At 44.1% G+C, this 25,628-nt stretch overlaps 1 long non-coding RNA gene across 1 annotated transcript in view; it reads right to left on the bottom strand.

Annotated features, from left to right (window-relative positions):
* Positions 1 to 1,998: 1,998 nt before the first annotated feature.
* The window catches only part of LOC129542776 (uncharacterized), a 45,465-nt gene continuing 21,835 nt past the window's right edge, over positions 1,999 to 25,628 (bottom strand). The window contains exon 3 of the long non-coding RNA XR_016035331.1: positions 1,999 to 2,154. This is a non-coding gene — a long non-coding RNA (uncharacterized LOC129542776). The remainder of the gene's footprint in view (positions 2,155 to 25,628) is intronic.

Genomic DNA, 25,628 nt, shown 5'->3' with positions numbered 1-25,628 from the left:
AAAGAGTAAGCGTCTTTTAATTTCAAGGCTGCAGTCACCATCTGCGGTGATTTTCAGTTCAGTTCAGTTCAGTTTAGTCGCTCAGTCGTGTCTGACTCTTTGCAACCCCATGAATCACAGCACACCAGGCCTCTCTATCCATCACCAACGCAGTGATTTTGGAGCTCCCCAAAATAAAGTCTGCCACTGTTTCCACTGTTTCCCCATCTATTTGCCATGAAGTGATGGGACCGTATGTCATGATCTTAGTTTTCTGAATGTTGAGCTTTAAGCCAATCTTTTCACTCTCCTCTTTCACTTTCATCAAGAGGCTTTTGAGTTCCTCTTCACTTTCTGCCATAAGGGTGGTGTCATCTGCATATCTGAGGTTGTTGATATTTCTCCCAGCAATCTTGATTCCAGCTTGTGCTTCTTCCAGCCCAGCATTCCTCATGATGTACTCTGCATATAAGTTAAATAAGCAGGGTGACAATATACAGCCTTGACGTACTCCTTTTCCTGTTTGGAACCAGTCTGTTGTTCCATGTACAGTTCTGACTGTTGCTTCCTGACCTGCATATAGGTTTCTCAAGAGGCAGGTCAGGTGGTCTGGTATTCCCATCTCTTTCAGAATTTTCCACAGTTTACTGTGATCTACACAGTCAAAGGCTTTGGTATAGTCAATAAAGCGGAAATAGATGTTTTTCTGGAACTCTCTTGCTTTTTCAATGATCCAGAGGATGTCGGCAATTTGATCTCTGGTTCCTCTGCCTTTTCTAAATCCAGGTTGAACATCTGGAAGTTCACGGTTCACGTATTGCTGAAGTCTTTCTTGGAGAATCCTGAGCATTACTTTACTAGCATGTGAGATGAATGCAATTATGCGGTCATTTGAGCATTCTTTGACATTGCCTTTCTTTGGGATTGGAATGAAAACTGACCTTTTCTAGTCCTATGGCCACTGCTGAGTTTTCCAAATTTGCTGGCATATAGAGTGCAGCACTTTCACAGCATTATCTTTCAGGATTTGAAATAGCTCAATTGGAATTCCATCACCTCCACTAGCTTTGTTCGTAGTGATGCTTCCTAAGGCCGACTTGACTTCACATTCCAGGATGTCTGGCTCTAGGTGAGTGATCACACCATCCTGATTATCTGGGTCTTGGGGATCTTTTTTGTACAGTTCTTCTGTGTATTCTTGACACCTCTTCTTAATATCTTCTGCTTCTGTCAGGTCCATACCATTTCTGTCCTTTATTGTGCCTGTCTTTGCATGAAATGTTCACTTGGTATCTCTAATTTTCTTGAAGAGATCGCTAGTGTTTCCCATTCTGTTGTTTTCCTCTATTTCTTTGCACTGATCACCGAGGAAGGCTTTCTTATCTCTCCTTGCTATTCTTTGGAACTCTGCATTCAAATGGATATATCTTTCCTTTTCTCCTTTGCTTTTCAGTTCTCTTCTTTTCACAGCTATTTGTAAGGCCTCCTCTGAAAGCCATTTTGCTTTTTTGCATTTCTTTTTCTTGGGGATGGTCTTGATTCCTGTCTCCTGTACAGTGTCACTAACCTCCGTCCATAGTTGTATAAAACAGATAACTAATGAAAATCTGCTGTATAGCTCTGGGAAGTCTATGCAGTGCTCTGTGGTGACCTAAATGGGAAGAAAATCCAAAAAAATTGGGATAATATAGATACGTATGGCTGATTCACTTTGCTGTACAGCAGAAACTAATATAACATTGTAAAGCAACTACACTCCAATGAAAATAAATGGAAAAATAAAACTACATAAAATTAAAAGCAAATAAAACTATATGCAATAAGAACACATTTAAAAATAAACAAAACTATAGACAATAAAAGTAAATTTTAAAAATAAATGAAACTATGCACATAAAAATAAGTTAAAAATAAAACTATATATAATAAAAACTGTATATGTAAATTTATACATATAAATTTATTTATCGCTTCAGTCATGTCCAACTTTTTGCATGTTCATGGACCACAGCCCGCCAGATTCCTCTGTCCAAGGGATTCTCTAGACATGAATACTGGAGTGAGTTGCCATTTCATTCTCCAGGGGATCTTCCTGATCCAGGGCTCCAACCTGCATCTCTTGAGTCTTCTGCATTGACAGGTGGGTTCTTTACCACTAGCTCCACCAGGGAAGTCCTATATACAACATACATTTATTTACATACAAAAAAACCATATACAATAAAATAATTAGTCTAATCAGTAACATTTAAATATTTACACATAGTATGTGAGCCTCCATAAATGTTGCTCCTGACCCCTGCAAATGTTGGGGGTCAAGCCAATAGTATCCAACTAACATGGGAGTTGAGCTGGGGACCCTCCCCCTGGCCTTGGGCAGCCACATTCTCATCCTTCTGATACTTAGTGAGGGTAAAGGGGGCCCAGAGACATCGTGTGGATTCTCCTGCCTTTACCATCCTCTTAAAAAGAAAGTCAGCCTTAACATAACCAACCCTGGTGAGTTACAAGTGATATTAACAAAGGTCCATCTAGTCAAAGCTATGGTTTTTCCAGTAGTCATGTATGGATGTGAGAGTTGAACTATAAAGAAAGCTGAGCGCCGAAGAATTGATGCTTTTGAACTGTGGTGTTGGAGAAGACTCTTGAGTGTCCCTTGGACTGCAAAGAGATCCAACCAGTCCATCCTCAAGGAAATCAGTCCTGAATATTCATTGGAAGGACTGATGCTGAAGTTGAAACTCCAGTACTTTGGCCACCTGATGCGAGAACTGACTCATTTGAAAAGACCCTGATGCTGGAAAAGATTGAGGGCAGGAGGAGAAGGGGATGACAGAGGATGAGATGGTTGGATGGCATCACTGACTCGATGGACATGAGTTTGAGTAAGCTCTGGGAGTTGGTGATGGACAGGGAAGCCTGGCAAGGGTGCTGCAGTTCATGGGGTCACAAAGAGTCAGACATAACCGAGCAACTGAACTAAACTATTTGAAAATACAAATGGGAGATGCCCATTCAGGAGCCGGGAATGAAAGCAGGATTTCAGTCAAGGAGGTGGATCTTGTTCGAAAGAGCTAGCCGCTCATTTGTGATCGCGGTGGTTGGCATTATCAGCCAAGCAGTGTTGCCATGGAGTCCTCTTTCAGGCCCCGTGGCCGTATTCTGATCCTTGTCACCCATGAAGTCCAAATGCTTATTTGATAAAAATTGTAATGTATTCTAATTATTCTGAGGTTGCCCCCTGCATAATTGCTCTCCATGCAACAGTGCACAATGTGCCCTGTGCTTCTAGTTCAAAGTGGAACTTCGCCTTTCTCAGGAGCAAAATTCAGTTCAGCCACGCGTTCAGAGACATGGCCCCCAAAGGAAGGTCAAAATTCTTTTTCCTCTGCTTCTGCGCATTGTCCAGCTGGTCTCTAGAGTAAGGCCATAGCTTCTGTGATATTCACTCAGTTGTGTCTGACTCTTTGGGACCCCATGGACTGTAGACTGCCAGACTCCTCTGTCCATGGGATTCTCCAGGCAAGACTACTGTAGTGCGTTGCCATCCACTCATCCAGGGGATCTTCCTGACCCAGGGACTGAATGGGTCTCCTGCATTGCAGGAAGATCCTTTACTGTCTGAGCCACCAGGGAAGACCAACAGCCTCCATGGTCTTCATTAAAGGTTTTCTTTTGTGAGAAGGGAGGACAGATTATAAAACGAGATTTCTTCTCCCAGCAGAAATATTTATTGCACAAATGCCTGGGGTCACAGTGGAATCTGTTCAGTTCCAAGTGCAGGCTTTCAGGATTGTAGATTTATCATTCAGTTTTGTAAGCATCGTAGAAAACAGGGAAGCGAAAGCGACTTTCTCATAGAAGCACAAACTTGAATTCCCAGATTGCACAGAGCCCTTCAGTCCACACCCCTGTGTGTAAAAAATCAGCTTTCAAAGGAGATATCTGAGCTTAGAAAAACAAAGCTCAAACTGGCCACCTCCAAAGCAACTTAGGACCAGGGACAACTCTGCCCAAGGTGAAGTCCAGGTATGTCTTCATTTGCGTGTGCTCAGTCATTCGGTCATGTCCCACTCTTTTTAGCACCATGGATTGTAGCCTGCCAGGCTCCTCTGTTCATGGAACTCTCTAGGCAAGAATACTGGAGTGGGGAGCCATTTCCTTCTCCAGGGCATCTTCCTGACCCAGGGATCGAACCCACGCCTCTTATCTGTCTCCTTCATTGGCAGGCGAGTTCTTTACCCCTAGAACCACCTGGGAAGTCCATGTCTTCATTTGGATGCTGTTTAATAACACCAGTGCCTGATTCATTCATTATAATCCAAAAGAAACATGACAATATTGCTAGCAGAGAGCTGAAAATTTGAGTGGAAGGAAAAACACATAAGAAGAACAGAATTTGAAATTTTGAGGGTCAAACAAGATTTAAAAAAAAGAAACAAGGAATGAAGCAAAGAATGGAAAGTATGGCATTAATTTCTGTGGCAGAAATTTTTTTGGTTCTAAGTAATGAGCCAATGCAAAATGGTTTCAGAGAGAAAAGGAGGGATATGACTAGATCCAATTAAAAGCCCAGGAACCTTCAGGTATAGCTGAATCTAGGCTCTCCTGTGAAGTCCTCCAATTGTTGTCACTCTCTTGGGCTCTCAGTTCTTCCTTTCTCTGTGTTAATTCCATGCCCAGGCAGGCAGAATGATGGCCACCAGAAGCATCAGACTAGCTCTATAATTTCTCAGTTGTTGTTCTTGTTTAGTCATTAAATCATTAAGTCTTCGTGACCCCATGGACTGTAGCCTGCCAAATTCCTCTGTCCATGGAGATTCTCCAGGCAAGAATACTGGAGTGAGTTACCATTTTCTCCTCCAGGGAATCTTCCTGACCCAGGGATCAAACCCAAGTCTCCTGCATCTCCTGCACTGGCAGGCAGATTCTTTATCACTGTGCCACCTCAGAAGTCCCTAATCTCTCAGGACCTCCAGTGAAAAAAAACATTCTTTTTTGCTAACCATTCAAACAAAACAGAATTGAATCTGTTTAGGCCACAGTAATATGGGTCTATTTATCAAGCCACTGTGGTGTGATGCTTGGGTCAAATGCCTACCTCCAGAGCCAGGGAAAACTCATATTAAAAGTGGGCTCACTTCCTTCCCCAACAAAGTATATGGTTTTGTTAACAGAAGGACAGAGATTAGATGCAGACCAGGTGAAGATTGTCCAGCTTTACAAAACATCTTAGGACTCAGAATATCAGTGCCCTTCAGGGGTCATGACACTGCTCCCCTGTGAAGCCAGCACTGGTCATAAATGAGTCCCGCTGTGCTCAATTCCTCTACCCAACCTGCCCCTGGAGAATGGACACAAGTTTGAACATCTGCATCTTATTCACTGCTGGCCTCGTACTCCACACGCAGGCATTAAAAAAACAAAAACAAAAACAATGCTTGTGTGTCTGGATAGAGGATTCAGAAGTTTCTGAAGGGAAGTGAACGCAAGTTTTGTCATTTCTTCTTGCCTTAGTTAATATTTTTGTGGTTTTGACATCCAGTCTTTAAGAAAATGGCAAATCCCTCTTTTCACTTTCCTTTTCTTTGCTCCCTCCATCCCTGCACCACCACTCTGATAGCCAGTGATGCTGAGAAAAGATAACAAGATCTTGGGTATGATACAGATGCATGGGGTTTGGGGCTGACAGTTCTGAGATGCTGTTGGATCTCTCAAGGGGAGTTCTGCCCGTCCTCACTGGGGCAGCGCTGAAACAGCTGATAAAGTTGCGTTCAGCCTTCATCGGAGCAAGTAACGACCTCTCCAAACAGAAAGTAAATCAATAACACTTGAACGCTGGGTTCCTGGTTCAGAGGCAGAAAATGTTAATCACGTTCTCCTCTCTGATTCCCTTTTGTGTCTCTGCAGATATCCGTGTAGAACGGTCAGCAGAGGAAATGGTGAACTGCGAGATGAGTATATTTAAGGAGATATTTTCACTGACTGAACCAGCAGGACCCTGAGACACATTTTACAGTATGTTTTTCAGTTCAGTTCAGTTCAGTCGCTCAGTCGTGTCCGACTCTCCGCGACCCCATGAATCACAGCACGCCAGGCCTCCCTGTCCATCACCAACTCCCGGAGTTCACTCAAACTCATGTCCACAGAGTCGGTGATGCCATCCAGCCATCTCATTCTCAGTCATCCCCTTCTCCTCCCGCTCCCAATCCTTCCCAGCATCAGAGTCTTTTCCAGTGAGTCAACTCATCGCATGAGGTGGCCAAAGTATTGCAGTTTCAGATTTAGCATCAGTCCTTCCAATGAACACCCAGGATCGATCTCCCTTAGAATGGACTGGTTGGATCTCCTTGCAGTACAAGGGACTCTCAAGAGTCTTCTCCAACACCACAGTTCAAAAGCATCAATTCTTTGGCGATCAGCTTTCTTCACAGTCCAACTCTTACATCCAAGCCTTGACTAGATGGACCTTTGTTGGCAAAGTAATGTCTCTGCTTTTTAATATATTATCAAGGTTGGTCATAACTTTCCTTCCAAGGAGTAAGCGTCTTTTAATTTCATGGCTGCAATCAGCATCTGCAGTGATTTTGGAGCCCAAAAAAATAAAGTCTGACACTGTTTCCACTGTTTTTCCATCTATTTCCCATGAAGTGATGGGATCAGATGCCGTGATCTTTGTTTTCTGAATGTTGAGCTTCAAGCCAACCTTTTCACTCTCCTCTTCCACTTTCATCAAAAGGCTTTTGAGTTCCTCTTCACTTTCTGCCATAAGGGTAGTGTCATCTGCATATCTGAGATTATTGATATCTCTCCCAGCAATCTTGATTCCAGCTTGTGCTTCTTCCAGCCCAGCGTTCCTCATGATGTACTCTGCATAGAAGTTAAATAAGCAGGGTGACAATATACAGCCTTGACACACTTCTTTTCCTATTTGGAACCAGTTGGTTGTTCCATGTACAGTTCTGACTGTTGCTTCCTACCTGCATACAGGTTTCTCAAGAGGCAGGTCAGGTGGTCTGGGAGTCCCATCTCTTTCAGAATGTTCCACAGTTTATTGTGATCGACACAGTCAAAGGCTTTCGCATAGTCAATGAAGCAGAAATAGATGTTTTTCTGGAACTCTCTTGCTTTCTCCATGATCCAGCGGATATTGGCAATTTGATCTCTGGTGCCTCTGCCTTTTCTAAATACAGCTTGAACATTGGGAGTTCACGGTTCACATATTGCTGAAGCCTGGCTTGGAGAATTTTGAGCATGACTTTACTAGCGTGTGAGATGAGTGCAATTGTGCGGTAGTTTGAGCATTCTTTGGCATTGCCTTTCTTTGGGATTGGAATGAAGACTGACCTTTTCCAGTCCTGTGGCCACTGCTGAGTTTTCCAAATCTGCTGGCATATTGAGTGCAGCACTTTCACAGCATCATCTTTCAAGATTTGAAATAGCTCAACTGGAATTCCATCACCACCACTAGCTTTGTTCGTAGTGATGCTTTCTAAGGCCCACTTGACTTCACATTCCAAGATGTCTGGCTCTAGGTCAGTGATCACATTATCGTGACTATCTTGGTCGTGAAGATCTTTTTTGTACAGTTCTTCTGTGTATTCTTGCCACCTCTTCTTAATATCTTCTGCTTCTGTTAGGTCCCTACCATTTCTGTCCTTTATCGAGCCCATCTTTGCATGAAATGTTTCCTTGGAATCTCTAATTTTCTTGAAGAGATCTCTTGTTTTTCCTATTCTGTTGTTTTCCTCTATTTCTTTGCATTGATCGCTGAGGAAGGCTGTCTTATCTTTCCTTGCTATTCTTTGGAACCCTGCATTCAGATGCTTATATCTTTCCTTTTCTCCTTTGCTTTTAGCTTCTCTTCTTTTCACAGCTATTTGTAAGGCCACCTCAGACAGTCATTTTGCCTTTTTGCATTTCTTTTCCATGGGGATGGTCTTGGTCCCTGTCTCCTGTACAATGTCACGAACCTCCGTCCAGAGTTCATCAGGCACTCTATCTATCAGATCTAGTCCCTTAAATCTATTTCTCACTTCCACTGTATAATCATAAGGTATTTGATTTAGGTCATACCTGAATGGTCTAGTGGTTTTTCCTACTGTCTTCAATTTAAGTCTGAATTTGGCAATAAGGAGTTCATGATCTGAGCCACAGTCAGCTCCTGGTCTTGTTTTTGCTAACTGTATACAGCTTCTCCATCTTTGGATGCAAAGAATATAATCAATCTGATTTCGGTGTTGACCATCTGGTGATGTCCATGTGTAGAGTCTTCTCTTGGACGCCAGCCCCGGCGGCGCAGACACGAGAGACGCCGGCCCTGGCACAACTGACCAGGCAAAGAGGCGCGGCCGTGAGGAGCTACCCCACGAATGAGGGCAGGTCCAGCGGCCGAGAGGAGCTGCCCCACGTCCAACAGGCGGTGGCTGCGCGGGCGCAGGAGGGCCGAGAGGAGCTACTCCACGTTCAAGGTCAGGAGGGGCGGCCTTGAGGAGATACCCCTCATCCAAGGTAAGGTACAGCGGCTGCACTTTGCTGGAGTGGCTCTGAAGAGATATCCCATGCCCAAGGTAAGAGAAACCTAAATAAGACGGTAGGTATTGCGAGGGGGCATCAGAGGGCAGACACACTGAAATCATAATCACAGGAAACTAGTTGATCTGATCACATGGACCACGGCCGAATGTGGTCCACTGGAGAAGGGAATGGCAAACCACTTCAGTATACTTGCCTTGAGAACCCCATGAACAGTAACAAAGGGCAAAATGATAGGATACTGAATGAGGAATTCCCCAGGTCGGTATGTGCCCAGTATGCTACTGGAGATCAGTGGAGAAATAACTATAGAAGGAATAAAGGGATGGAGCAAAAGCAAAACCAATATCCAGTTGTGGATGTGACCAATGATAGAAGCAAGGTCCGGTGCTGTAAAGAGCAATATTGCATAGGAACCTGGAATGTTAGGTCCATGAATCAAGGCAAATTGGAAGTGGTCAAACAGGAGATGGCAAGAGTGAACATAGACATTCTAGGAATCAGTGAATTAAAATGGACTGGAATGGGTGAATTTAACTCAGATGACCATTATATCTACTACTGTGGGCAGGAATCCCTTAGAAGAAATGGAGTAGCCATCATGGTCAACAGAAGAGTCCGAAATGCAGTACTTGGATGCAATCTTAAAAACGACAGAATGATTTCTGTTCGTTTCCAAGGCAAACCATTCAATATTACAGTAATCCAGGCCTATGCCCCAACCAGTAATGCTGAAGAAGCCGAAGTTAATCGGTTCTATGAAGACCTACAAGACCTTTTAGAACGAACACCCAAAAAAGAGGTCCTTTTCATTATAGGGGACTGGAATGCAAAAGTAGGAAGTCAAGAAACACCTGGAGTAACAGGCAAATTTGGCCTTGGAGCACGGAATGAAGCAGGGCAAAGGCTAATAGAGTTTTGTCAAGAGAACGCACTGGTCATAGCAAACACCCTCTTCCAACAACACAAGAGAAGACTCTACACTATGTTTTTACAGGAGTCAAAATAGCATAAAATTGGGCTAACTTCTCATGGTTTTCTTTTGCTAAGTTCACATACACATACACATCCCAGTTCCCACAGAGCAGAGGCTCCACTGCTGCTGCTGCTGCTGCTAAGTCACTTCAGTCGTGTCCGACTCTGTGTGACCCCACAGACGGAAGCCCACCAGGCTCCCCCATCCCTGGGATTCTCCAGGCAAGAACACTGGAGTGGGTTGCCATTTCCTTCCCCAATGTGTGAAAGTGAAAAGTGAAAATGAAGTCGCTCAGTCATGTCAGACTCGTATTGATCCCATGGACTGCAGCCTACCAGGCTCCTCCGTCCATGGGATTTTCTAGGCAAGAGTACTAGAGTGGCTTGCCATTGCCTTCTCCAAGAGGCTCCACAGTGCCAACAAAATAACAGATAAGCGAAAGAAGAGACAACAGTCCATCAGCCGAAAGTAATATCTTAAGAATATCTTCTATTGGGGATTTTCCTGGAGGTCCTGGGGTTAAGACTTTGTGCTCCCAATGCAGAAGGTGCAAGTTCGATCCTTGGTCAGGGAACTAAAATCCCACATGCCACAAGACCAAAAAAAATTACAAAAATAAAAACACAATAGCTTTTGTTAAGATCAAGTGTCTTGGTCACAAGTATCAGGAGTTGACTCTAGCTACTGAGCTCAAAAAAGTGTCCTCTACAGCTGTTGGGGAGCTCACAGAACCCTGGGCAGGACAAGAGAAGCATCATGAAAGCTAAGATTCCAAGAACCACATCCAAAGTCACACAGCAGACCCAGTCAGACACACAGAAACTGACAATGCTATTGCTGGCCCATGGAGCCCTAGAGAAGACCCCCAACTGGTACAGAACTCCCCCTCCTCTCAGTGATCCCACCTCTGCCCCAGGAGCATGTCCCTGCATTACTGAGAAAGGACCAGTGCCACTCTTTTCACCAACAGCTACATCTTGCTTCTGCCAACAAAAATGACAGTGCTAGGCAGAGCTTTATTCATGGTGCCCACGTTGGAACCCAAGTAGCATCGAGTAAATAGTGATTCAGCTCAGGTGCTTGCCCCAGTTAGGAAAGGCAGTGCCGTGGCCCTGGAGCATCTATCTCCTTGTGTCATTGCTGCAAGAATTGTCCTACCCTGATACTGAGCACCCTCAGTAGCTAATGATGTAGGCAGCCAGGAGGGTCATTATATACATGAGCTTGGTGAAGAGGGTAAGTGCAGCCAAGCACACATTTTGGCAGAAGATGACTGCTGGTCACAAGGAACAGCTGTCTCCATTCATGATGTTAGTGTTTTTCTACATATAAGAAGATAGAAGAAATTGTGCTCATAAAGTCTTCTCCTGAAAATGTCTATGTGAAGACCTGTTCTACCAGTTTTTCCCAGAGGACAGAGTACTTCCCTCCTGATCTCCACTCTGAACTCCTTTCAGGGTGTGTCGAAGGTCAGTGGCTGCAGTGGCCAGTGGCTTCATCCTTGTAGAACCAGATGGTGAGCGACAATTTGTAGTCACTTGCTGTGAAGGGAAACACTAAGAGTAGACTCCAGTAGTGAGGACTCAGCTCCTCAAAACTGAGTCCCGACTCCCCTCTCTGCTCCATCTCCGTACTGTACCCTTCCACCTGGTAGGCTCCTCTACAACCAGCGCCCCTCCTCTGAACCCCACAAACTGAAGTCCCCTCTACCTTGCCCTGTTCCTTTCTAACCATCCTTCTGATGCCACCTGAGACTTTGGCTGGAAAATATAGAACTTAAATGGAAGATCAGAGGGGTGTTTCCAGCCAGGGTTCTTGGCCTTTCCCAATCAATAGAAATTGATCAGAGGGCAGACAAGACATTCAGGCAAGGTTTTACTGGGGCTCCTGCTGCAGCAGCGGGAAGAAAGAACAAGTAACAAGCTCCTTTGCTCACTCCCAGTGGAGAGGGGTAGCGAGTTGGTTCCTTATACGGCGTGAGGGTAGAGGTGTGTTCAGGGTCAAGTCCGAGGGGAAGCTGAGGTGGTTTGCCCACCCTCTGGTGGTGCTGTGTGTAGGGGTTATGTACAGTACCCTGCTTTGTCTTCCAAAGCCCTGTTTTTGCTCCCAGCTCCTCAAAAGTGATAGTTGTGTTTTGGGGGGTTTTGTATCTTTTGGGTCCAGAATTTGCCCCAACCGTGCATGCATGCAGTTATTTCTAGTCCCATGTAGTTCCTTTGTATTTTGTTGCTCAAGGAGAGGTGTATCCAGGTGCAAGCTTTGCAGCAAAGGGTCCCAGGTCCCAAGCCTGTCTTAGGGGCAAAAAGCAACAAAAATTATTTATTTGGAGGTATGGGTAAGAGTCATGATCTGAAAGGTTTGAAATACATTTTCCTTTGCTTTGTGGAATTGAGAAAAGTAATAAAATAAAAAAATATATTACTGTACGGTTATCACATTAGTCAGGGTTGTCCAGAGAAACAGAACCAATAGGATCTATAAAGAGAGATAAGAGGAGATTTGTTACAGGAACTGACTCAGGCAATCACAGAAGCGGAGAAGTCCCACACTCTGCCATCTGTTAGCTGGAGATCCGGGAAAAGGTGTTAGTCATTCAGTCGTGTCTGACTCATTGCGACCCCATGGAGTGTAGCCCGCCAGGCTCCTCTGTCCGTGGAATTCTCCAGGCAAGAATACTGGAGTGGGTTAGCCATTCTCTTCTCCAGGAGGTCTTTCTGACCCAGGGATCAAACCTAAGTTCCCCACATTGTAGGCAGATTCTTTTTTTAATTAATGTATTTTTAATTGGAGGGTAATTGCTTTACAAGATTGTGTTGGTGTCTGTCATACAGCTACATGAACCAGCCACAGGTGTACATAGGTTCCCTCCCTTTTGAAGCTCCCTCCCACCACCCACCCCATCCAGGCAGATTTTTTACCATCTGAACCACCAGGGAAGCTGGTGGTGAAATTCAATGTAGATCAAAAGGTCTGGAAATCGAGAGGCTGATGATGTGGGTTCCCAGTCTGAGGGCGCTGACCTGAGCAGGAGAAGATGGATGTCCAGCCCCCCAGGGAGAGAGAATTTATATTTCCTCTGCTGTTTTGTCCTCGGTGTATGTGATGAGGCCCACCCACCAGGTGAGGATGATTTTTTTTTTATTTTTTGCCACAGCAGATCTTAGCTTTGGCCTTCAGGATCTTCAATCTTTGTTGCAGCACCTGGAATCTTTAGTTATGGCATGCGAGCTCTTAGTTGTGGCATGTGGGCTCTAGTTCCCTGACCAGGGATCAAACCTGGGCCCCCTGCATTGGGAGTGTGGAGTCTTAGCCACTGGACCACCAGGGAAGTCGTGAGTGTACAGATTCAAACGCCCATGTCATCCACAGACATCCTCACAGATGCCCCTAGAAGTAATATTGACCAGATATCTGTGCATCCCCTAGCTTAGCCAGTGAACACATAAAATTACCCATCACATTGGAATTCCCTGGCCGTTCAGTGGTTAAGACTCTGTGCTTTCACTGCAGGGGGACAGGTTCGATCTTGGTCAGGGAAATAAGATCCCACAGGCCTCGAGACTTGGCCAAAAATAATAAATAGAATTAAATTAGCCATCAGAGTGATGAGACCCACACTTCTAAGTAAGCTCAAGAGGGAGATAGGTGTCTGTGTTTTGAGGTATGTGTGTGTGGTGGTGGGTTAGTCGCTAAGTCGTGTTCAATTCTTATGACCCCGTGGACTGTAGCCTGGCCAGGCATGTGAAAATACATCATGAAGATTATATTTAAAAGATGAGGTGTGATAACAGATTTTATAATGTTTTGTTATGATTTTTTCCTGAGAATGGACATTCCCTGTCTTCAAGGTGCACTTATCCATTAGCTTATTGCTTGATGATTTTCAGAACTGGGCAGGAAAATGAAGGGGCTATTTGGGATCAGATGATGGTAGGTTCTGGAATCTAGCAGGTCTGTGCTTTCATCAGGCTCCTTGAGTCTCTAGTTACATTAAGAGAACTTAGAGCTTGGGCTGTAATTAACATGAATTTGAAATATGTGAAAAATTTTTAAAAATGTGGCGAACATAAGGTGTCAATAAAATCTCAGTTATCAGCAAAATTTAAAACAACATGGATCTCATAAAAGTTTCAAAAATCACATACATTTAAAGCTGTCAGATGAAGTCAGTTGTGTGCTGTAGGCTGTCTAATGACATATTTTGCTTCCGTTTTATTACCAGGTAAACAGAATTAACCACCAACATCTGTTAGGAATCTTGAACTAAATGTCAGGGTACCCCAGGCCTTTGGAAATGCACTCTCTTCAAAGGTCAGTTTTCCTAAATTCTCATGAATATAGTTTCGGGCTTCCCAGGTGGCTCAGAGGTAAAGAATCTGCCTGCCATGCAGGAGACACAGGAGATGCGGGTTCAGTCCCTGGGTCGGGAAGATCCCCTGGAGGAGGGCATGGAAACCCACTCCAGTGTTCTTGCCTGGGGAATTCCATGGACAGAGGAGCCTGTGGGCTACAGTCCACAGAGTGGCAAAGAGTTGGATATTATTTAGCAACTAAACAACAATGCTTATCATCTCAAATGCAGAAATACCCTGGCCATTAAACCTTTGAAAAGATTCTCAGTTGCAGTGAAAATGGGGAAAATATACAAAGGAAAACAAAATAGTTTTGACTTCTCAGATAGTAAAAGATGATGACAAGATAATATGCCAGGTATGATAACTACATTGTTTGCAATCACGTAAATGGATCTGATTCATTTGGAGGGCAACTTAGGAATGGCTCCAAGTGTGAAAGGGCACAGGGAGTGACTCTTGATAACTTGATTTCTTTCTGGGGTGGTGAAAATTTGCACTGGTTGAAATGATTGCACGATTATGTGAATGTATCAAAAATTGTGCATGCATGTGCGCTTGCTCAGTCGCTTCAGTCATGTCCAACTCTTTGTGAACCTATGGACTATAACCCGCCAGGCTCCTCTGTACACAGGATTCTCCAGGTAAAAATACTGGAGTGGGTTGCCATGCCCTCCTCCAGTGGATCTTCCCAACCCAGGGATTGAACCCACATATCCTGCATCGTCTGCATTTCGGGAAGATTCTTTGCTTACTGAGCCACCTGGGAAGCCCAACAAAAACTGTATGGATTGTCAGTTCTACTCTAAAAAGTATTAAAAGGTATTTGAACACGTGTAGCTTTCCTCCACTCTTCTGTATCACAGAATATAATAAGTGGCTACTTTATCAATTTTCCCAAAAGTGCGATATACATTAACACCATTTTAGATGCATGGGAGAAAAGTTAATTTATTACATACAATGTAATATTTGCCTTAGGGCAAAGGGTGTAATTCTCGTGGAAACTCTAGTTGAGAAAGCTGTGGATTTCTAAAATGCTGGAAAATTGGAAACAGCCTAAAAATTTCAGCAAAGGGATAATGGTTGAACCAACACATTCACCTAACGCACTCGCCTGAAGCTATTCAACAGAATAATAGAAGTAGCTATACTGACCTACTAATATTTCCATGATAAACTGCTAAGCTTAAAAGAAAATTGTACCATAATGAGATACCGCTTCACACCCACTAGAATGACATTTATTTTAAAAGGCAGAGTAAAACAAGTGCTGGCAAGGATGTAGAGAGGCTGGAACTCACACGCTGCTGGTAGGAATGGACGATCAGATGGTCACTTTGCAAAACAGTCTGACAGTTTCGCAAAAGTTCAAACATAGAGGTACCCTTGTGCATGCATGCTCAGTAGCTCAGCTGTGTCTGACTCTTTGCAACCTTATGGACCAGAGCCCACCAGGCTCCTCTGTCCATGGAATTCTCCAGACGAGAATATTGGAGTGGGTAGCCAAGCTCTCCTCCATAGGCTCTTACCACCTCAGGGATCAAACCCGAGTCTCCTGCTGTCTCCTGCATTACAGGCAGATTCTTTACCACTGAGAGACCAGGGAAGCCCAGAGTTACCCTTGTGAACCAGCAATTCTACCCCTCGATATATATTCAACAGAAACAAAGACACATGTCCTCTTAAAACTTTGCACACGAATGTTCATAGCAGTGTTTTCCATGTTAGCCCCAAAGTGCAAATAATCCTAATGTCTATCCACTGATGAATGAACAGAAGTGGCGTAACAATACAATGGAATATTGCTCAGCCAAAAAAAAAAAAAAAAAAGGAATGAAATGCTGATACATGCTATAACATATGTGAACCTTGCAAATGTGATGCTGAGTGACAGAAACCAGGGACAGGAAATTCCCTAGTGGTCCAGTAGCTAAGACTTCTGGTTTCCAATGCAGGAGGCAAGGATTTGATCCCCGGTTGGGAAGTAAGATTCCACACCGGCCAAAAAGGTTTTTATTTTTTAATTTAAAAAAAAGTGAAAGAAACCAGATGCAAGAGTTCACATACTGTATGATTCCATTTGTATAAAATGTCCAGCACAGGCAGATCCATAGGGACAGGGACTAGATTAGTGGTTTCCCGGGACTTGGGAGAGGGCAGTGTGGGGAGTGACCATTGATGGCTACAGGGTTTCTTTCTCAGGTGGTGAAGATGTGCCTTGATTGTGGTGATGGCTGTACAATTCTGTAAACATACCAAAAGCCATCAAACTGTACACTTTAAATGGATGCATTGTATGATATACGAAGTGTCTCAATAATGCAAGCAAGAAAGTTGCAAGTGAGGGATTTCCCTGGTGGTGCAGTGGTTACGACGCCAAGCCTCCACTGCAGGGGGCACAGGTTCAATTCCCCATCGGGAAATTGAGATCCCACATGCCGCACAGCGCTTTAAAAAAAAAAAAAAGTTGCAGGTGAAAAAGACGAGGCCTGGGGAAATGAAGGTTCAGAGGCAGGACTGGGCTTGGTTCTGTGCTGAAAAAATGCTGGAGTTGGATAAGGAATACATGAGAGCCCACACATGTCTCTCTACCTTGCATAAAAAAAAACAGTCAACATATACATATATGTATATGGTAGATCAAACCAGAAACAGTCAACATATACATATATGTATATGGTAGATCAAACCAGCCTGGCAGAGTGTTGATTCCTGGAAGCTGAATGATGAACCTGTGAACATCACCGTACTCCTCTACAAAATTTTTTTACTGAAGTAAGATTTTTTTTATTGAAGTAAAGATTTTTTTTACTGAAGTACAATTGATTTAGGGTTTCCAAGGTGGCGCTAGTGGTAAAGAACCCACCTGCCAATGCAGAAGACATAAGAGACACAGGTTCAGTCCCTGGATTGGGAGGATCCTCTGGGGGAGGGTATGGCAGCCCATTCCAGTATTCTTGCCTGGAGAATTCCATGGACAGAGGAAGCTGGCAGGCTATGGTCCATAGGGTTGCACAGAGTCAGACATGACTGAAGCAACTTAACATGCACACACACACACATAGTTGATTTACAATGTTTCAGGTTTACAGAAAAGTGATTCAGTTATGCATATATATATATGTATATTCATTTTCATATTCTTTCCCTTATAGGTTATTACAAGATATTGGATGTAGTTTCCTGTGCTATACAGTAGGTCCTTACTGTTTATCTGTTTTATATATAGTATCTACTAATCCCAAACTTCTAACTCATCCCGTCCCCTCTTTCTCCTTTGGTAGACAAGTTTGTCTTCCTTGTCTGAGTCTTTTCCTGCTTTTAAATAAGTTTATTCATATCATTTTTAAGGTTCCACATGCAAGTAAGATCATGATATTTGTCTTTCTCTGTCTGATTTATTTCACTTAGTGTGAGAAACTCTAGGTCCACCCATGTTCCTGCATATGCCATGATTTCATTCTTTGTATGGTAAGTAGGATTTCATTGGATATTTGTACCACAGCATCTTTGTCCATTCCTCTGTCGATGGACACTTGCGTTACTTCCGTGGCTTGTAAGTAGTGCTGAGGTGAACACTGAGATGCATGTGTCTTTTCAAATTGTGGCTTTTGTCTTTACTTTTTAAATTTTGTTAGGAAATTCCATACTGTAGGAAGATTTTTTTCAAGTTAGACAAATAACAACATTAACATTATAATCTCCTCTAAGCTAGAAGTAATCACAATAATCCATATGTAACTAAAACATGCAAAAAAGGTTATAATCCATACCAGTGGTGATCTCTGGCTGGGTCATAACAAGGTACCCTCATTTTGTAATTTATATGTTTTTTCACTGTTTGAATTTTTACAACTAGTAGGTACTGTCTGAGAACAAAAATAGAGATCGGGTATTTTTAAATTTAATTTTTATTTTATACTGCAATATAGTTGATTTGGGCTTCCCTGATGGCTCACATGGTAAAGAACCCACTTGCAATGCGAGAGACCTGGGTTTGATCCCTGGGTTAGGAGGATCCCTGGAGAAGGGAATGGCGACCCACTCCAGTATTCTTTCCTGGAGAATCCCCAAGGACAGAGGAACCTGGTGGTTTATAGTCCGTGGTGGTCACAAAGAGTCAGACACAACTGAGCAACTTAGCACAGCACACACACATGGTTGATTTTCAATGTTCTGTTAGTTTCGCGGGTACAGCAGAGTGATTCAGTTATACATATACATACATCCACTTTTTTCTAGATTCTTTTCCCAGATAGGTTTTCACAGAATATTGAATAGAATTCCCTGTATTATAAAGCAGGTCTTTGTTGATTATGTATTTTATATATAGTGATGTGTATCTGCTAATCTCACACTCCTAATTTATCTCCCCCCTCCCACTGAGGCTTTCAGATAGGGGAAATTTTTAATTTCACAAATAAAAGCAAGAGCAGCCCCGCTCTTAGTCCTGCTGTGCTCTGTGCCCTCAGCAAGACCACATGTGTTCAAAGCCCTCTGCAAAGTCCTTGTGAGTTTGAAACGGACTCACACACCCAGGCACTTGGCCAAGAGCAGCAGAAACCATCTCTTACCTCCCCCCACCCCCCGCCCCCGCAACCTTCCTTCACAGAGGCAGCGATCCTGCACAGAATTTTGACTTTGGTGAATGGCCCGCCATTCACCCAAATACCACATCACCATCTTTCTTCCTTGTGACGTGTCCTCTTTGCCCTAGCCCCTAAAAGTCCTTCTCGTAGGTGTGAGTCAGGTGCATCCATTACATCTGCTAAGTACATCTGGGAAGTCACAGCACAGGTGACCCGTCAGCGCTGGAACACCAAATGGTTCTCCAGGGGTCTGAAAATTATGACTGTCCCCAGGTGTCTGCCCTTCAGCAAACCAGCATCCATACAGACAGGCTCTGACCTTCACAAGTTTGCTGAGTGCCAGGGAGGGTCAGGAAAGTACCTCGGGCTGACACAGAGCCCAGGGCCCTGGTGTTGACTCAGACGTGATTACATCTTACAACTAGAATCTTATCCGGGTGATTTGCGGCTGGACCTGTGGCTCTTCTCCGGCCTGATAAAATGATGCCGATAAAGGCTTTTCCAATCCCATCGAGGAAAACAGATCATAGCTGGACCCACCGCCGACAGCGAGTTTTGAAAATGAAGGACATTTTTTTTTCTTTAAATGAAAGACTTTGTCAAGGTTTATGGTGGGGCAGGTCTAAATAACCTTGTAATTCATTCCCACCAGGGCCCTGGAATTAAAGTAACGCGTGGATAGCCAGGGTGGAGTGTGGCCTCCATCATTCCCGAGAATGCACTTAGAGATGGAAAGTGATGAGCTGGTGTGAGGAACATTTTGCACCCGAGGCAAAACTAGTCTCATTACAAGGTAAGGAAATATCCCTTACCATCCACTGTCAATTTCGTCAACATTGCCAGAAGCAAAAGAAGAGATTTTCTTTTTGTTGTTATTGTTGTGTATTCATGATCAGTCATGTCCAATTCTTTGTGACCCCCTGAACTGTAGCACACCAGGCTCTATGAGATTTTCCAGGCAAGAATACTGGGGTGGTTTGCCATTTCCTGCCCCAGGGGATCCTCCCAACCCAGGGATAGAATCCAAGTCTCCTGTGTCTCTTGCGTTGGCAGACGCATTCTTTTACCACTGAGACACCTGGGAAGCCCGTTATTGTTGTTAATTGTCCAACTGTGAAAAGCACTGTTGCTCTGTTAAAGACTGGAACCAAAAGGGGTGAGGCTTGAGAGGGAAATAGCTACTCCTTGGATTCGGGGATCGAGGTCCTCGCTCAGCCACCATGTGACAATGACATCCTGAGACGTGGCCTGGATCGGACAAGCATTTCACTCAGTAAAGCCCCCAGCCCTGCAAATACTCACTCAACATTTTAAAAACTTTTCTGTAGGGACATCCTGGCCATCCAGTGGTTAAGACTCAGTGCATCCACTGCAAGAGGCGTGGATTCAACGCCTGGTTGGGGAACTACAATCCCACATGCCTCAAGGAACAGTAGAAAGTAAAAAAAAAAAATAAGATAAATTAAAAAAATAAAAGCTCCCCTATTAATCCATTCATTCATTGAAAGAATGTTTTGTGTGTAATGCTCATTTCTAGGCAATGAGGGTGCCATAGTAAACAAGACAAGCAAACTCCCTGAATTCACGAATCTTACATTTTCTGGGAAAGATACATTGTTAATAAAGAAGCAATTAAGTAATACTCTTAATATATTTAAAAAGTTATATTTTTAGCTATAATACCAATGTGAAAGAACTTCAGAAACATTATGCCAAGTGAAAGAAGCTAGGAACAGAAAGTACATCTATTGAATGATTCAACTTACATGAATTGTCCAGAGGAGGCAAATCTATAGGCAAAGAAAGTAAGTCAGTGCATGCCAGCGGCTGGGGGAGGGGAAATGGGGGCCCGCTGGTGGGTACTGGTTTCGTTCTTGAATGATGAAAATGCTCTAAATTTGGCATGGGCATGAGATTCATGTATATGTATGACTTTGATGTGGGCATGAGACACACATGTATGCATGGCTGAGTCTCTGCTCGCTACCTGAACCTATCACAACACTGTTTGATCAGCTATACTCCAATGCGAAGTAAAAAGCTTAATAAAAAATAAATTGTATTTATTCAGTTCATGCTGGCTTTGTTAGTTGTGGCACGTGGGCTCAGTAGTTGTGGTAGACCCCGCTTCCCAAAGGACTTGCATAGTGGCTCAGCTGGTAAAGAATCTACCTGTGATGCAGGAGACGTGCGTTTGATCCCTGGGTCGGGAAGATCCCCTGGAGAAGGTAACATGGCTACCTGCTCCAGTGTTCTTGCCTGGAGAATCCCATGTACAGAGGAGCCCGGCAAGCTACAGTCCACAGGGTCGCACAGAGCCAGACATGACTTAGCAACTAAATCACCACTGCTCCCAAAACTAGAGAAAAGCCTAGCATCAACAAAGACTCAGCACGGCCAAAGGAAATAAATCAAATTATGTTTAAAAAAAGAAGAGGGAAATTCAGACACAGAGATACTGGAGAAGATGAGGACAGCAGAGACCGGAGTGGTGAGTCTACACTCCAAGGACTGTCAGCCCCTGGTTGCCAGGAGCCAAGCCTGCCGCCACCTTGACTTTGGACGTTTAACCTCCAGACTGGGAGGGAGGGAGTTTCTATTGTTTTAATATGGTACTCTGTTATGGCGGCCCTAGGAATGGCATGAACCACAAATTCCAGAATTTTGTTTTTTAATTCCTTACAACAAAGCACAGGGAAGGAATGAGAGTCTGTCCAGAGATTAGAGGTGGAGGTGGAAGGCTTGCATCACACCCTCCAGCCTCACTCTCAGGCCCTCCACTCTCAGAGCATCGCTCACCCCCCAGCTCAGCTCACCTGTGACGGGACAGCGTGTTTCTCTGCCAGTGAGTGAGTGACCTTCGTTGTGATGACTAAAGCAAAAGCCGCCACACGCTCGTCTCTCCTGCCAGGACAGAGCCTTTTTATCGTAGGAAAGAAAATATACGGTTTCTCATTTTAAAGGATTATGGGCCGTGGATGCCCGCTTTCCGTACCTTTAGAAGCATATAAAAATGTGGGAGCGATGAAAGTGAATAACTTGAAGTCTGCATACGATAAAGTAATTTTATTTTTATTATAAAGCAGTTTGGCTTGAGGTGACAAAAAGATGTTAATATTTGGGCGGGCTGGAGTTTTTCCTTTGCTCAAGGACAAGGATTGGTTTGGGGGAGGGCATTCAGCTACTGACAACTGAAGCTTTGGACTGACTCTTCAAATACGAACTTGGATGAGCTTGGACATCCTAGGGAATGGAACCCGTGTATCATTATTATCATACAATGCCCTGAGCTTGTCATATGCTAGTATATGATATCCTGAGATTGTGTCTCCAAGGTTGACACTTAGTTGATCTGTGCCCATGCAGATGTACACACACACTTTCACGTGAATTCACATATATACACATAGATATGAAAAGATACACGTGCACACACATGCACACAACTCTACAGAGTTGTTTAGTTGCTAAGTTGTGTCTGATTCCTTGCAACCCCTTGAACTGTAGCCCACCAGGCTCCTCCATCCATGGGATTATCCTGGCAAGAACACTAGAGTGGGTTGCTGATTCCTCCTCCAGAGGATCTCCCCGACTCAGGGATCAAACCCACATCTCTTCTGTCTCCTGCATTGGCAGGCGGGTTCTTTTACCACTGAGCCGCCTGGGAAACAAACACTCCCTTTTCCACCGTTACCTCTTCTTATCGCGAGGGGGCGCTCAAAACATTGTCTTCTCCTGTGGAGGTGACGCTGACCTTGTGGTGATGATGCAGTCATGTTCAGTCCATTCACATCCTTGTGCGGCCATCACCTTCAACAAATCCAGAGCAATTTCAGCCCCTAAAAGAGAACCCCTGTGCCCACCAGTGCTCACTCCCCTTTCCTCCCCTTCCAGCCCCTGGCACCCACTAGTCAGCTTTCCGTCTCTACTCCAGACATTTCACATAAATGGAGTCATACAGAATGTGGCCTTTTGCGTCTGGCTGCTCTCACGTACCGCCACATTTTTGAGATTCATCCATGCAAATATTTGCATGAGTACTTCATGCCTTTTTATGACTGAATACTACTCCAGTGTGGATATATCACAGTGTTTATCCAATCATCCATTGATGGGTATTTGCACTATTTTCACTTTTATGACTGAATACTACTCCAGTGTGGATATATCACAGTGTTTATCCAATCATCCATTGATGGGTATTTGCACTATTTTCACTTTTTGGCTGTCAAGAATATTTGTGTAAAAATTTTTTATCTGAACACTTGTTTCCATTCTTTTAGGTAGGTGGCTTTAGGTAGGTGGCTCTCCAGTAAAGACCTGGAGACATGGGTTCGATTCCTGGGTCAGAAAGTACCCTGGAGGACGAAATGACAACCCACTGTAGTAATCTTGCCCAGAAAATCCCATGCGGGTTGCAAAAGAGTCAGACATGACTGAGCGACCAAACAACAATACCAGGAGGAACGGAATTGCTGGGTCATATGATCATTCTGTTTAACATCTTTCTCTTTTTTTGGCTGTGTGGAGTCTTAATTCCCAGACCAGAGATCAAACTTGCATCCCCTGCATTGCACAGTGGATTCTTAAACACTGGAATGCCAGGGAAGTCTCTGTTTAAATTTTTGAGGGTCTGCCAAGCTGTTGATGCCTTTTTTTTTTTCCAGTTTATACATTTTAAATAATTAAGTATAACACAAATACAGAAAGCTGAAATGATACATCGTAATCTATTATTAAATTATAATTTACATAAATTACTATAATAATACATTAGTCTAAGATGAACACCCTGGTAGCTAGCACCTATACCATCTAACCCAGAAGCTCCCTGCCCCGTGTGCGCCCCCACAATTGTAATCCCACCTCTTTCTTAAGGATAGCCACTACCTTGACATTTAGGCATCGTTTTTTAAAGTAACTGAACACTATAGCTTGGTGATCTTTTCAATCTCAAACATAAGGTTCATTCCATTTAGTCACTGCCTACGGTGGCACAGTGGAAAATAATCTGCGTGCCAATGCAGGAGATGCAAGAGACCTGGATTCAAATCCCTGGGTTGGGAAGATCCCCTGGAAAAGGAAATGGCAACCCGCTCCAGTATTCTTGCCTGGAGAATCCCACGGACAGAGGAGTCTGAAGGGCTTCAGTCCGTGGGATCACCAAGAGTCAGACACGTCTGAGCACACACATAAACACAGCACTACACTGTGCAGATAAGCTATCATTATCTCATCAGTATCTGTCCTTGAACATGAGGATTGTTTCCAATGCGTTGCTATGACTTTTAGAGGACTCTTCATCCCTCTAAGACTGTTAGCTCCTCTTCTGTGAAAGAAGAGATGGGGTGATAAAAACTTCCCTATTTGAAAGGAAGTCAGGAAGAGGATCTGACAAAGCGTAAAGCACCACAAAAACGTAGGTCCGGGTCCTGTGCTAGATCCTGAGAGAACCTAGGTGTCCAGGGAATGAGTGTGGAGTGGAACGTGTTCATTAGGGAGTGCCTTGCTAAATCCGTGCAGCAAAGTGTGTGTGCATGCGTGCTAAGTCACTCAGTCGTGTCCGATTCTTTGCAACCCCATGGACTGTAGCCCGCCAGGCTCCTCTGCCCGTGGGATTCTCCAGGCAAGAACACTGGAGTGGGGTGCCACGCTCTCCTCCAGGGGATCTGCAAGGTGAATTTTCCTAAATAACCACACCACTTCCCACATTCCACCTGTTCTTAGGATGTGACAGAGCCTCCCTTCCCAGGGAGGTAGTCTCAGTTGCTCTTCATGGATCGTGCGGGGACCCAATGACTGCTCCACTGATAGTTTATGTTGGAAGTGATGCTACGTGACTTTCAAACTAAGGTCTTAAAAAGGATACTGTTCCTATTTGCGTTTCTCTCATAATGAACAATGCTGAGCACCTTTTCCTGTGTTTGTTGGCCATCTGTACGTCTTCTTTGCAGAAATATCTGTTTAAGTCGTCTACCCATTTTTTGATTGGTTTTTATTTTTTATTGAGCTTGTATATTTTTGAGATTAATCTTTTGCCGCTTGCTTCATTTGTAAATATTTTCTCCCATTTCTGAGTGTTGTCTTTTCATCTTGTTTATGATTTCCTTTGCTGTACAAAAGCTTTTAAGGTGCTCTGTGATGACCTAGAGGGGCGGGATGGGGGTGGTTGGGAGGTGGATTTATGTATACTTAGAGCTGATTCATATTGTTGTGCAGCAGAAACTAACACAACACTTTAAAGCAATTATATACCAAATGAAAATTTTCTTTAATTAAAAAAAAAAGAATACAGTTCCTGCCTGGCTCTATCTGGGAAATGCTCCCTCCCTGGAATACACTTGCTCTGCCATGCTATAAGGAAGCCCACACACTGAAGGAGATCTCCACAGAGAGACCACGTAGAAATACCACATGACACACCCACGTGGAGAGAGCCACGAGGAGCCTTCCCTGATCTCCCTCTGTCTGGAATGGTTTCATATCCTTTTTTCCAAACCAGACCTGCTCAGCAAAACGAGATTCTCATGACTGGTTTAGGAAAGCATACAGCACTGTGGAGGGACAGTCATTAACCCAATAATGACGGGTGCTCTTTTCAAGAAGGAAGGCAAGTGAATGTTTGTTTTTTCCTATTTATTTATTTATGGCTCCATTGCAGGAGACCTGGGTCAGGAAGATCCCCTGGAGAAGAGCATGGCAACCCACTCCCAGTATTCTTGCCTGGAGAATCCCACGGGCAGAGGAGCCTGGTGGGCTACAGTTCATGGGGTTGCAAAGGGTAGGACATGACTCGGGAACTAACACTTACACTATGGCTGTGCTGGGTCTTCCTTGCGTTGTGCAGCTTTTCTCTAGTTGTGGCAAGTGGGAACGACTCTCTGGTTGCGGTGCCGGGGCTTCTCACTGCGGAGGCTTCTCTTGTTGTGGGACACAGACTATAGGCACTCGAGCCTCAGTAGTTGCAGCAACCAGGCTTAGTAGTTGTGGCAAATGGGCTTAGTTGCTCCACGGCACATGGGACCTTCCCGGACCAGGGATCGAACCTGTGTCCCTGCATTGGCAGGTGGATTCTTATCCGCTCTGCCACCAGGGAAGTTCAGCAGGTGAATGGTTTAAGGAGACTCCTACAGTGTCTGCTGGAAGGGAGAAGTGGGGAGGCCGAGTGCAGGTAGAGCTGGGCTGGTCTTTGAA

This window comes from Moschus berezovskii, chromosome 19 (genome assembly GCF_049115385.1).
Source record: "Moschus berezovskii isolate FMDL1 chromosome 19, NW_MosBer_1.0, whole genome shotgun sequence".
NCBI lineage: Eukaryota > Metazoa > Chordata > Mammalia > Artiodactyla > Moschidae > Moschus > Moschus berezovskii.
Note: the sequence above shows the minus strand (reverse complement) of the source record. Positions and strands in the feature narration are given on the sequence as shown.